This window comes from Myodes glareolus, chromosome 16 (assembly GCF_982192425.1).
Source record: "Myodes glareolus chromosome 16, mMyoGla1.1, whole genome shotgun sequence".
NCBI classification, from domain to species: domain Eukaryota; kingdom Metazoa; phylum Chordata; class Mammalia; order Rodentia; family Cricetidae; genus Myodes; species Myodes glareolus.
Window position 1 is genome coordinate 34,472,250 of NC_142041.1, and position 15,136 is coordinate 34,487,385.

At 37.9% G+C, this 15,136-nt stretch overlaps 1 pseudogene; it reads left to right on the forward strand.

Annotated features, from left to right (window-relative positions):
* Positions 1-13,642: 13,642 nt before the first annotated feature.
* On the forward strand, positions 13,643-14,378 carry LOC125391142 (small ribosomal subunit protein eS6 pseudogene; annotated as a pseudogene).
* The last annotated feature ends 758 nt before the right edge of the window (positions 14,379-15,136 follow it).

A 15,136-nucleotide genomic window follows, 5' to 3' on the forward strand; every position in this document is an offset into this window, starting at 1 on the left:
CCTGGTTTCTGTCCTCCCACCAGGTCCCACAGCCATTTAGCCCCAAAAAATCACACAGAGGTCTATATTGACCTCTATATAAACTGATTGGCCCATTACCTCAAGCTTCTTATTAGCTCTTATAACTTATATTAACCCATTATTCTTATCTATGTTAGCCACATGACTCAGCATGTTTTTCAGTAGGACAATCACATCTTTCTTCTTTTGTGATTGAGACAGGACTGCAGAGGGAGCTTCCCTCTTCCTAGAATTCTCCTGTTCTCATTGACCTGCCTATACTTCCTGCCTGGTTACTGGCCAATCAGTGTTACTTAAAACACAATTGACAGAATATAGACAATTGTCCCACACCATAAAGAAAATTACTTGATTATAGAAAAACCCTGTCATGGTCCTAGGTTAGCAGAATTCATAGTGTGAAAATGGCTATACTACCAAAAGTAAAGTGTAAAATCAGTTCAATCCCCATCAAAATTCCAATGACACCTTTCTTGGAACCAAACAAAATATCCAAAAATCCATATGGAAAGAGAAAATCTACAAACATCCCAAACAAGCCTACAGAAAGAATACTGTTGAAGATATTACAATACAAATTATGCCATGGCTTAATACTGATAAAACAGACTAGTGCTGGCATGAAACAGACATGCTGACCTGTAGAGAACTGAGAGATAAACCCATATAGCTAGAGCCACCTACTTATAAAAAGCATACATGGAAATGCCCATCTCCCACTACAGTGCATCATCCCCACCCAGGGTGGATATACACTGCCCAGGTGCAGGTCACACTAGTCAGAAATCAGAGGAGGTAAGAGGCCCATCTGTGGGGAACTCACCCATGCATCCTCAGTTTGGATCCCAAAGACCCAACCTACCACTACTCCTTACTACTCTGTTACTCACCTCACTGATATGCCCCTACCACCTACTCAGGTAGATATTTCTGCCCATGTGCAGGCTACACCACTCAGAAGAACAGATTCAGGCCAAGCCACTCAAGAACAGCTTCATGCCACACATGCAAGAAGAAGGCTTCAGGCCACACCCATCCGTAAAGCAGACTATACCAGCCAGAAGAACAGGCAAAATCAGGCAGAGTCTCACTGCTGTGCCAGAGTTCACAGAAGCGGTCAGAACTTCATATAGGCAGCCCACACGTGGACATCCTCCACTCTCTCGGTGTTCCCCCCATCAGTGACCCTAACTCCATTCTCCTTTTCATCAGTGTGCCCCTCCTACCAACTCAGACAGAGACCCCCTGCTGAACTGAAGGCCATGCTAGAAAGCCAAGAAAGCCAAGAAAAAAACAATCAGTTGAAGGAAATGAATAAAACTGTTCAAGACCAGAAAATGGAAATAGAGGCAATTAAGAAAACACAAATTTAGGGTTCTGGAAATGGAAAATCTAGGTAAGTGCCAAGGAACTACAGATGCAAGTATCCCCAACAGAATGCAAGAGATGGGTGAGAGTATCTCAAGCATTGGAGATAGGATAGAAGAAATATACACAGTGGTCTAGTGTAATGTTAAATCTAAAAATACCAGTCACAAAACATCCAGGATCTTAGTCACTATGAAAAACAAAACAAAACATGTTCATGAGTAAGATTGGTCTGTAATTCTCTGTCTTATAAATGTCTTTGTGTGGTTTGGGTATCAGGTAATCGTAGTCTCATAAAAAGAGTTTGGCAATGTTCTACTGTGTGGAACAATTTAAGGAGTATTGGTATTAGTTCTTTGAAAATCTTGTAGAATTCTGAGCTGAAACGATCTGGTTCTGGACTTTTGCTGGTTGAGAGACTTTTGATGACTATTTCTACTCCTTTAGCAGTTATAGGTCGATTTAATTTGCTTAACTGGTCCTGATTTAATTTTGGTAAATGATGTTTATCCAGAAAATTGTCCATTTCTTTTAAGTTTTCCAATTTTGTGGAGCACAGGTTTTTGAAATATGATTTGATGATTCTCTAAATTTTCTCAGTGTCTGTAGTTAGGTCCCCCTTTTTCACTTCTGATTTTGTTAATTTTGATATTCTCTCTCTGTCTTTTGTTTAGTTTGGATAAAGGTTTGTCTGTTTTGTTGATTTTATTGAAGAATCAACTCTTTGTCTCATTGATTCTTTGTATTGTTTTCTTTGTTTCTATTTTGTTGATTTCTACTCTCAATGTGATTGATTCCTGCCATCTCGTCCTCCTGGGTGCATTTGCTTCTTTTTGTTCTAGAGTTTTCAGGTGCTCTTATGACTTACTAGGTTCTTTATGTTGGCATTTAGTGCTATGAACTTTCCTCTTAACATTGTTTTTATTGTGTTCCATAAATTTGTGTATCATATGTGGTCATTTTCATTGAATTTGAGGAGGTCTTTAATTTCTCCCTTTATTTCTTCCTTGACCCATTGATGATTCAGGTGACCATTGTTAAATTTCCATGTGCTTGTGGGCTTTCTGAAATTAGCGTTGCCATTGAATTCTAATTTCAAGCCATGGTGATCCGATAAGATGCATGGGTTATTCCAATTTCTTCTTCTTCTTCTTCTTCTTCTTCTTCTTCTTCTTCTTCTTCTTCTTCTTCTTCTTCTTCCTCTTCCTCTTCCTCTTCCTCTTCTTCTTCTTTAATATATTGAGGTTTGCTTTGTTATCTGGTATGTGGTCAATTTTGAGAAGGTTCCATGAGGTGCTGAAATGAAGGTATATTCTTTTCTGTTCGGATGGAATGCTCTATAGATATCTGTTAAGTCCATTTGAGCCATAACATCTGTTAGTTCCCTTATTTCTCTGTTGTGTTTCTGTCTGGCATACCTGACCTGTCCAGTGGTGAGAGTGGAGTATTGAAGTCTCCCACTATTAGTGTGTGGGGTTTGATGAACGCTTTAAGCTTTAGTAGTGTTTCTTTTACATATGAGGGTGCCTTTATATTTGGGGCATAGATGTTCATTATTGAGATTTCCTCTTTATGGATTTTTCCTGTGACTAATAGTAAATGTTCTTTTTTGAAAATCTTTGAGAGATTTTAGTTTGAAGTCTATTTTGTTAGATACTAGGATAGCTACACCAGCTTGTTTCTTAGGTCCATTTGATTGGAAGAAAAATTTTTATAACCCTTTACTCTGAGGCGATGTCTGTCTTTGAGGTTGAGGTGTGTTTCTTGTATGCAACAGAAGGATGGATTCTGTTCTTGTATCCAATCTGTTAACCTGTGTCTTTTTATAGGTGAGTTGTGTCCATTTATATTAAGAGATATTAATGACCAGTGATTGCTAGTTCCTCTTATTTTAGTTTTTGTTGCTGGTGATGTTATTTTATGTGTTTTTCTTTTCTTTGGGATTTGCTGCTGTGACATCATCTATTATTTGTGTTCTTGTGGACGTAGCTAACTTGCTTGGCTTGGGGTTTTCCTTCTAGTATTTTGTGTATGACTGGGTTTGTTGCTAGGTATTGATTAAATCTGGTTCTGCCATGGAATATCTTTTTTTTGTCTGTCTATGGTGATTGAAAGTTTTGCTGGGTATAGTAATCTGGGCTGGCATCCCTGGTCTCATAATGTCAGATTAACACTTTACCCAGACCTTCTGGCTTTCATTGTTTCCTTGAGAAGTCAGGTATAATTCTGATAGGTCAAAATGGCAGTCTACACAATGGGAAAAGATCTTCACCAACGACAGCTATGTCAGAGGGCTAATATACTAGATACATAAAGAACTCAAGAAACTAGACCTAAAAAAACCAAATAATCTAATTAAAAATGGGATACAGATCTAAACAGAGAATTCTCAACAGAGGAATCACAAATGGTAGAGAATCACATAAAGAGATGTTCAACATTCTTGGCCATTAGGGAAATGAAAATCAAAAGAACACTGAGATTCCATCCTATACCTGCCAGAATAGTTAAGATCAAAAACACTAATAACAGCTCAGAATACTCCTTCACTGTTGGTGAGAGTGCAAACTTGTACATACCACTTTGGAAATCATTATAGTGGTTCCTAAGAAAGTTGGGTATTAACCTTCCTCAAGACTCAACTATACTACTAGGGAATGTACCCAAAGGATGCTCCATCATTCCACAAAGATACTCACTCAACCATGTTCATTGTGGTTCTTACTCATAATAACCAGAAAGTGGAAATGACCTAGATGTCCTTCAACTGAGTAATGGATAAAGAAAATGAGGTTCATTTACATAATGAAATACTACCCAGCTATTAAAAACAATGACATAATGAAATTTTCAAGCAAATGAATGAAACTAGAAAAAGATCATCCTGAGTGAGGTAGCCTAGGGCCAGAAAGAAAAACATGGCATATATTCAGTTATAAGTGTACATTTGGTGTTAAGTAAAGGTCATGTTACAATCTATAGATCCAGGTAGGCTGAATAACAAAGATGGCTCAAGAGGAGAAGCATAAATCTCCCTGGGAAGTGGATATAGATTTTGTGGGTGATAGGAATAGGAGAGATGGAGGTGGGGAGAAAATGGAGGGAAGAGAGTTCTGGGAGATCCCACTGGAATTAGAAACCTAGTGAAATGGAAACTTGCTGGTATCTATGAGGGTGACCCTAGCAAAGATGCCTAGTATAGAAGTAGAGACTCACCCAACCATCTTCTGTAACCAGGCAAGGCCTTCAGTTGTGGAACTGAGACATGAATTCAGTCACAAAATCTTCCACTTATAATTTGTCCTGCCTGCAAAATGTGCGGGGGTAAAAGTGGTACAGAACATTACGAGTAGCTAAGTAAACACTGGTTCAACTTGAGACCCATGCCATGAGAGGGAGCCCATGCCTTACACAGCCTGGATGATCAGGAACCAGAGGCTAGATAGCCCAGAGACCTAGGATAGAGCCAAACACGACTGGAAAAAAATCAGTGAAATGTTTCCTAACAATATTCTGCTATGCTCATAGACTGAAGCTTAGAATAATTGTCATCAGAGAGGCTCCATCCGACAACTGACAAAAGCAAATGCAGAAAGCCACCGTCAGACACTAGATGAAGCTCAGGGGATCCCCTTAAAGAGGAGGAGAAAGGATGCAAAAGAAGGAGAGAAAGAATTGTGAGCACTACAAGAACGTGACTCACAGAATCAACTGAGCCAGAGGCAACAATCAGGGAACCGTATAGGTTTGATCTAGGTCCTCGGCATAAATACCGTGGTTGTGTAGCATGCTTTTCTTGTGGTACTCCTAATGATGGGAGTGGGGACTGTCTATGACTCTTTTGCCTGCTTTTGGGACCCCTTTCCTCTTGTTGGGTTGCCTTGACCAGCCTTGATATGAGGGTGTTTGCTTAGTCTTATTGGAACTTGTTAATGTTCTGTTGATATCCCTGGGAGACCAGTTCTTTTCTGAAGGGAAATGGAGGAGGAGTTGATCTGGAGAAGAGGGGAGGGACTGGAAGAAGAGAAGGGAGGTAAAACAGCAATATGAGAGAGAAGAATAAATAAGTAACTTGAAAAATATACGGGAAAGAAAGAAAATCTATCTAACAAATGGTGCTGGCTAAACTGGATGGCTACCTGAAAAAGAATGAAATTAAGATTCTTATCTCCCACTCTTGCACAAACTCAACTCAAAGTGTGCCAAAGATCTTAATGTAAAACCCTAAATGCCAAAGCTGCTGGAGGAAAACAGGAAACACACTTTAAAACACAGGTATAGGCAAGAATGTTTTGAACAAGACTCCAACATCACAAGAAGTCGAGCAAAGATTTCATTCTTTACCCATTCTGTTGTGGGCAGGTTCTCAGGCTGGTTTAAACAACACACATTGTGAATAGTACCACAATAAACACGAATATGCAGCTAGCTTCACTGTTTTCTGCATTTGAAGCCACTGGGGTTATACCCTGGAGGGGTATAGCTGGAACATAGGTTATTCTACTTGTAGTGCTTTAGAGACATCCATGCTCTTTTCCATAATGACTGCACTAGTAAGGGTCCCTCTGACATCCTCAATGACATTTGTGGGTTTTTTTATTTTATTTTATTTTGTTCATGGAAGGTGTTCCAAATGAATTTTAGTGAAGTTTTAAGCTGGATTTCCCTGATGATTAACTCTTAGGTGTGTTTTATTTGTCAGGTGTTTACTGACTATGTGTATAACTTCATCTTAAGTCGGTATTCAATTAATTTGCTCACTTATTGATTAAATTATTGGTTCTCTTGGTGCACATATATAGTGTTTATCCTGGATAGTCATCCCCAATCAGATGAGTAGTTGGAAAACGACTTTCTTCCATTCCATAAGCTCTCTTTTCATGCTTGTAACTGTCCTAAGCAATCTTAAGGGCATATTTCATCTCAAAATTTCAAAGACAGTTTGTCATGGTTTAGAAAGCTTTGTATAATATGGTGCTGGACCATACTAATTGAATTACCCTTGTACACTCTGGGGCCTGTGTGGCTCAGAACTCCTTTCTTCTTGCTTGGAAGAGGTTTCTCTCTATCAGGCAACATGGCTGTCACCAAACTCTACTGGGCTCATTATTATAGACCTCATTATTCTATGCTCCACTGGTAATGGATTGTTGAATTGGTTTCTTCCATCTTTATCTTTTTTGTTTATGAATTACTGTTAAACCACTGTATTCAATTGTCACAAAGTCCCAGTCATTCTTATCAGGCCTGGACTTTGTTTTGTGATAACTGTTTTTTTAGGCTTAATCTTAGGTTTCCAGTGAGTTTTATATGCTCCTTTGTTCTGAGACTTTTAACCCTGTCAGAATACCTTCTGTGCTTTAGAAATTTCACAGGGATATGTTAGATGATTTACCCCAAATTGGCATTTTTCACATCATCTGTGCAAGGCCACATATAGTAAGTAAAATGACTTACATACAGCAGATGCTATATTTTCATGTAAAGCGTCTGTACTAGATATCTGAGTGAAATCTTGGATTACTAAATAAAAGCAAAACAAACTGGAAATAATAAAAATCCCAGGCCTGGTGTGTGGCTTCACAGTAAAACAGTCACTTAGCATATGTACTAGGTCCTGGCTTCAGTCTGCATGATCATAGGAAACAAAACAATAACTATAATTTCCAGAATTCTATCCTTTCCAAAAAATAAATTCCCATATGTCCAGGTCCCCTGTGGTTATTGATTATTTGAATAGTTATTTTGTAAAGTTAAAATGGTTATGGTTAGTATAATTTTGGGTTATCTATTTTTGCTCTATCTCTATCCCATTATGTCAAAATATTTCTAAACTGTGATATATTCTTATAATTATAATTTTAATGGCTGCATAATAATCCACAGAGAGAATTAAATGCCATAATTTACATAGCTATTTTTATATTTTCAGCATTAAACCTGTTTGCAGCTTTCAATATTATAAAGAACACCACAATGAGTATCTTCATATTCATAGATTTTTATTTTTAGTTTATTGCTTTGGGATATATATGCAAAAGTATGAGTAAATTTTCATGCAATAGAATTGTGTCATAACTATGAAAGCCACTGTAAATGAGGAGAGAGCAGGTCTCTCAATCAGAAGTCATGTGTGTGCCTGCCTTGGTGGGCCTACCTCTGAATCAGACTGGAGCTGGCATCAAAGAGGCCCCCAAGAGGCATCGTCTTTGCTCTGCACCACAGACCTCTTGCAAAATACAGTGAGGCTGTGGGCTGAAATATTCCTGACTTTGCAAAGCTGGCATTTGGCTAAAAAAACTGCAATATTACATGTGTAAAAAGTCACAAAGATGAGAAATCTTGGTAGACTGATATGCTTGGATCTTAAATGTTGCCTGTTTTTGCATCATGATTTTCTGGTTTGAAAATAACTCTAGATGAACATAAGTAAAATCATTGCTGCCAGCTTTTATTGGGGATCAGACTGTAGAGTGTCTGTGAGTGTTGACATTTTGTAAGTGGTGACATTTTGATGGTATTTAAATAAGGTTCTGGTGATGCCTAAATACTATTCTCAGCTACAATTAGTCTTCTCAGAAGGTCCCTGAGGTAAAGATGTAGATAAACAAAGATGTAAAGAAAGACAGCATGTGGTAGGAGATTCCTGTCCTAATTCAAAACCTCCATTTTTGCAATTCAGGATGGCCAATGAGGTGCTTCCCTAACTCTGACTGCGACTGCATGAGGAATCTTGGAGCCTCTGTTATATGATGCCTGTTTACTACTAAATCAGACATGAGTAGAAGAAAAAGTAGGTATCCAGGGGTTAGAGAGATGGCTCAGATGTTAAGAGCACTGGCTGATTTTCCAGAGGTCCTGAGTTCAATTCCAGCAACCACATGGTGGCTCACAAGCATCCGTAATGAGATATGGTTCCCTCTTCTCACCTGAAGGCAGACATACATGCAGGCAGAACACTGTACACATAATAATTAAATCACTAATTTTTTTTAAAAGGTGGGTATCTACCAATACAGAAGACATTATCACTCTCTTCTTCTAAAAAAATTATTAATTATACCAGTCTTCAGAATTCAGATAGCTTACACACACATACACACACACACACACACACACACACACACACACACACACGTTCACAAAACAAACCAATGTGGTCTTATTTTTCAGTCTCTCTTCTTAAATAAGTTGTAGAGATTTTGGATTCTAATCCATAAGATTTTATATTATCCTTTTAAGATCCTGAAAATATTTTGTTAATAGCTATGCTGTTCCTTTATTTCTTGATTTTCTCTGAGTGATTTCTCAAGAAATACGTTAAGAGGTGGAGTGGGTTCTGTATTGTCTGAGCCCCGTGATGTGTCTGAAAATGTTGTTTATTTGTCAGTACACGCAGAAGAAGCTTGTCTGAGCATAGCCCTATGGTCACACCTTTTTATGTTTAATGAGGTGACATTGCTCTACTGATTTCCTACATTAATCTTGGAGACAAAAGTAAAGAGAGCTGGGTTCTTTTTATTTTGTAGACAACCCATTTTATTTTTCTTTATGGAAGCTTTTGAGATTTTTTTAATCATTGTAATTCATAACTGTCCTTAGGGTACAGATGACTGTGAACCTTCTATCAATATTTGTGACCTACATTCAGAGAAAGTTATTTCTCTCTAAAGAACAAATCTCTGGCATATTTTCCTTTATGATTTTATTAACTGAAGCCTTTCCTTTACATTATTTGTTTCTGTTTTGTGTTATCATCTGGGAAATAGCCTAGGGTTATGTCAAGACATAGTCAAGACCATTGCACCAATTTACTTATTTATTTGTTAATATTTTTGTGTTTCTTGGGATTGTGCTAGGCAAGGATTATCACCAAGCTTTGCCCTGGTCAGTGTATTTATTGAAATAATTTCCACACTTTCTTTGTGTTCATTCTACCCTCAGATATGTCCCATTTCAGGGGCTTTCAAATGCAGAAAAAGTTAAAGAGAAATCTAAAAAAACAAGATTGTGTTGGGTAGTGGTGGCGCACGCCTTTAATCTAAACACTCAGGGAGCAGAGGCAGGCGGATCTCTGTGAGTTTGAGGCCAACCTGGTTTACATGAGCTAGTTCCAGGACAGTTAGGGCTGCAAAACAGAGAAACCCTGTCTCAAACAGCAACAACAAACAAACAAACAAAACAAGATTTTGCTGTTTACCAGGAAAATTTATTAGAGCAATCTTTAGCTCATTACTTCATTATTTGATCAGTTACAACCCACAACAAATTGGTAGCTGAATGAAGCAGACAATCTCTCCCTCTTGCTCTAAACAAGTGATTACTGCTTCTGTCACTAACCACAGGAGCTTTTTGAGAAGTCAGCGTGAGGATGGCAAATTTCTGAGCCAAATAAACCAGCTGCTTGGACAGTTCTCACTAACACTGTAGTGAGAACACCTAGGCAATCTTTTGTATTTGTACAGTGATTTACATAAAATACTTGCTTTGGTGAAATAATTTAATATTTCCTTAGATTTTTTTGTCTTCCCTTGGAATATTATTAATTTTTTGGTCTTGTGCATGGTAGTAAAATACTGATACTTTCTATGCACTGGATCAGTGATGCCTAATGCTCAATACTTTTTGCTCACTAGTCTTACTAGAAGAGTTTTAAAGGTATCATTATTCGGAGTCATTGTCTAAAATACCTTATCCTTTGGATTTGAGGTCTCTTAATGTACATCCTAGCTAACTCCCATTACTATAATGAAAAAGGAAGAGCGATATTTCAGTATTTGTTTATCTGGTGATTACTTGGTTGTAATGCATGGAACTTTTATGGTGGCTGTTTGTCAGAGAAAACACATGGGAGTCAGCCATGTTCTGGATCAAACCATTTCCAAATGATTGTAAAAGCTATGCAGAATCCTGCAGAGTTCTGCAGAACCATGCAGAACTGTGAAAAGCCATGCAGAAGTGTGAAAAACTGTGTAGAATCATGAATAACCATGTAAAGCCATGCAGAACCTTGAAGAACCACGTAAAGCCATATAAAGCCATTTAAAGTTATTCCTAGGTATGCATAGGAATGGCTGAGCACATTTGTGTCTGAGAACTTGAGCTCCTGCTTATTACCCAGGTGACATGGTGCCTTGGAAACCAAAGATTACATGTAGGATTTTTTTCACATGTGAAGAAAAATTTAATCTAGAGAACACATTAGACAATCTGACCTGCTATCTTCAGAAGATCAACTCCTATTATATACTGTAAGACTGTACACTGTAGTCTTCTCATTCATTCAGTTTCTGGGCCTATCATTTTGAAGTCTAAATTGAGATAAGAGCAGTGTATTATTTGCCTTGAAAAGTTCTCATTATTTAATATCAAATGCTACTGCTAGGACAATCACTAACTTTAGATTATAAACATTTCTAGGTTGCATTGATAGGATCTTTCTTGTTAAGGTAATAAATTTTGGCTTTTTATATCCATGTTTTCAAGTATTTAATTCCTAGTATTATGTGCAAATCTTTTCACTCCCTGCTCCCTCTTTATATTTATCTTTTAAAGAACAATTTTTGTTTATCTTTATTTTTATTTTTAATTGCGTGCATGTTAAGTACTTGTGGAGCCCATGTGTGTTGGATTCTTTGGAACTAGACTGTGAGTCACCAGATATGGGTGCTGAGACCTGAAATGGCTATCACTCTTAACTGTGGAGCCGTCTCTCCAGATACTCCTTTGAATTTTTATCTCATGGCAATTAGATAATAGAAGTAAATGGGAAAATATTATCAAGTTGATAATGCAGATTTCCTACTTTAAATCTTAGGAGCTCAGAAATTAAAAAAAAACCACCACAAAGTGTTAGTGAATCTGTATTGTCTATACATATGCCTCTGTTGCTTATTACATAGACAGCATTAACACCCTTCAGTTGCCTCCAGTTCCATGGGGAGATTACTACACACTAGTGTATTCCTGGAATCCCAGACAGTATCAAACCATGCTATATTTTTCTAAGCATAAATAATTATGAGAAAATTTATAAATTAGGCACTATCAACAGTGGGTTATACTAAATAGTAAATTAAAACAGTGTTCTGTAAAAATGATGGGAACTTTTTTATAAGGCTTATTTTAAAGTACTCTTATGTTTTGGGATAGTGTGAGATATTTAAAAGAAACACTTTGTGCTTCTATTAGATCTCTCCAAATTGTCAATACTCCTAATGAATATTCCTAATGAATATAAGGTCATTTTTAAATAGAATAAGGGTTAATTGGACAGTGAGCCCTGTGACACCTAGATACAAGCTGATAACTGAGTTGGGTGCTGAGTGATAACGGGAGTGAATGGAAGGACGGACAAAGGGATGACTTATATTCTACAGGAATGGATCGGAACAGTGGGAAACCCTCCACACTGTTTAAACACGGGATGCGATCACCCACTGATACAAGGGGACGGATCTAATGAGAGTTTACCAAGGCCAGTTGGACTGGGACTGAACGAGGACGCAATCCAACCAGATTCTCTGAATGTGGCCGGATTCTCTGAATGTGGCTGGCTCGGAGTCTTTCTGAAAAGCCATTGACAATGGCACTGGGACTTGTTTCCTCTGCATATACTGGATTTTGCGGATCCAGTCCGTCTGGACACTCACCTTTCTGGACCTGGAGGGAGGTGGGAGGAACTTGAACTTCCCACTGGGCAGGAAACCCTGACTGCTCTTAGGGATGGAGAGGGAGGAGGAGAGGGAGTGGGGGGAGTGGGAGGGTGTTGGGAGGAGGGGCGGAAATGGAAACTTTTATAATTTAATAAAATCACAAAAAAATAAATAAAATTAATCCCAATTTGAAAATCATGAGTTGTTTATTTCTGATTTCCTGTTTCATATACTTAGTTTGTGGTTGACTGGAAGTAATGACACTTTGGAAAATGAAACAAAGGAGAGGGTCTGCAGTCATTTCTTCTTCCCTCTCCTCTTATCACTAAAGCTTCCATTACTAGTGACAATAAAAGAAATAAAGAATATTGACCATAATAAAATAATAGTGATATGTGTGTGAGGGAGCCTTTTCTTGGGGAGACACAACACACAAACACACGTCCACTCACACTAGAAAAGGAAACCAGGACAGACCAAAGCAATAACTGCGCTAAAGTCTAACTTGGTGCCAGTGGGTTTCTCTTGGGGTTACTAACTGGAATATATGGATGAGGGGTTCATTTATAGGAGCAGAGATGACTCAGAGACAGCAGAGTCACTGCAAGCCACCCCCAATATCAATGATGACTGCCAGAAGTACAGCTCTGTAGCTCTCTGCACATTTTTCTCAGGTAGTTCAGTAGTCTGAGAATTGATTTGGGGCAGCTCTCTGGTCAGACTCCTTCCCCAGCAATTGTTTATTATGTGGGAGGGGCCTTTAAGAATCTCTTGTTCCCACTTTTCATTATCTGTCACCTTTGCTTACTTTCTGAGTCTCCTGAGACCCCCACCTCCTCCTGGATTAAATTCTTTCTTTGGGAAACCACTACATGGCACAGGCAAAACCTTCTGGAGCATTTTCCGTCTTAATCCCCACAATATTCCTATATGAACAGGTTTTTTATTCCTCCCATTTTATACCAAAGCGAACAAAGGCATAAAGAGGTCAATGATGGCAAATATTGAGAGCTGGAATTTGAGTTGAAGCTGTACTCTTTACTCTCTGCTATATTTAATTTGTATCTAAGCATATAAAAGCTAATTAGAAATATAAAATATGAGTTAAAGACCTTGGAACACAGAGTGGAAAATGTGTTCAAGATAAGAAATTCCAACCAAAAGAAATGAAAGAAGGGCTGCTGTGTGAGGGGGGGACTTGAATTTTAAGGAACTAAATTAGGTTGCAGCTCAACTCAATACTGGTATTTATAGGGCAGGAGGACAAAATTGTTTTCTTTATTGGATCATAGAATTCAGCAAAACAACTGGCCAAACAAGAAAGTCAACTTTTAATTCTAGGCCTTAGTATTCATAGCTACAATTAATATGTTAGGTATTACGTTATAAACAATAATTTTTGCAATTTACTCTACTAAGTTCAAGAAAGTGAACAAGATTTTTCCACCAACTTCTCTTTTTTCATTTATTAAATATCTCATGTTTACTTTTTAATTCATACATTAAAAAATTTCTTTTTTCTCTTATGTTAATTTTGTTTGGAAATAATTATCTCACTCTTTTTTCATGACACCTCCTAAGCAGTTGACTGTGTCAGGATGAGGTTGACTCTCTCTTTCCAAGCCTCTGGCTGGCAGAAACTCATTGAAGTGAATGATGAATATAAGTTTTCTACTTTGTATGAGAAGAGCATGGTCACAGAGGGGCTGCTGATGCTTTGGGCGACGAGTGGAAGGGCTGTGTGGTCCTAACAGGGTGGGATGATGAGCAAGGTTTCCTCACAGCCAGGCATCTTGACACACTACAGAGTGCACCTAGTATTGCGAAAGGGGCGTTCTTGTTATAGACCAAGGAGAACTGGAGGGAGGAAGTGCAAGGCTCTGTAGATGCATCATAGATGCTAATCTTAGTGTTCTTAAATCGGTTGTGGTAAGAAAAGGAGAGAAGGATATCCTTGGGCTGACAGATACTATTGTGCTTCGGTGGTTGGGGTTCAAAAGAACTACCAGAACCTGAATGCTTTTTAAGTTCTAAGAAGATGATGTCTGACAATATATTGTTAGAAAGCCCTTGAACAAAGAAGGCAAAAATCCCAGGACTAAAGCACCCAAGACTCAGGGCCTTGTTACTCCACATGTCCTGCGATACTAACTCAAATGCGTTACCTTGAAGAAATAACACACTGTGTAAAACAAGGAGGAGGCTGCAGAGTATGCTAACCTTTTGTCTAAGAGAATGAAGAAAGCCAAAGAACAGAACCAGGAACAGACTGCCAAGAGACATAGGCTGGCCTCACCAAGAGGTTCTACCTCTAAGTCTGAGTCTAGTCAATAACAAGACTTTAAGAGTAACAAATAAATAATCAATCCTTTAAAAAACATTATCGTTGTGTCTTTGATATTATGTATTTAATCATTTAATTTATAAAATACCGTTGCATATATAAAAGGCTGTTAAATAAAGCATGTGTGTGGAATGACCCACCAAGTTTTCAACAATCCAACCCATACAACTGGCCTCTTCAGTGTGGATCCCCCACCTCTTCTCACTGTTCTTCTCAACTATGAACATGATTTGAGCTTCATCTTCATCATGTCCTTGACTTCCTGGATACAAAGAAACATAAATATCTACAGGGAAAACATTTCATCATGAATTATTTTTATTTCTGGAGTTCAGAAAATGGTGCCATACTATAATAGTTCTTCTGCATCTTGCCGGTTTTAGCTATGTGTTTTGATCAATAATTTCAATTATACATATGATATGAATTTGTTAATTTTCACTCCTGTTTCAGTATCATAGCATAGAAATATATCAAAGTAATACATCCATCCATTTTTCCTTTTCATGGTCCTTTGCTTTGTTTATAGTTTCTCTGTAACAGAAATGTTGTTAGAAACTTTCTTATATGTGTGAAGGAATTTCTACAGGTGGGAATGATGAATGAGAACATATGTACATTGGACACTTTGGGCTTCGCAAGATAATGGAAATTTGTTTAATGGAGTCTTTGAAACACTTTCACAGTGATGAAGAGTCTCATCAGTCCCAAATCTTTACCAATACCAATAGCAACAGCATCGCCGGAG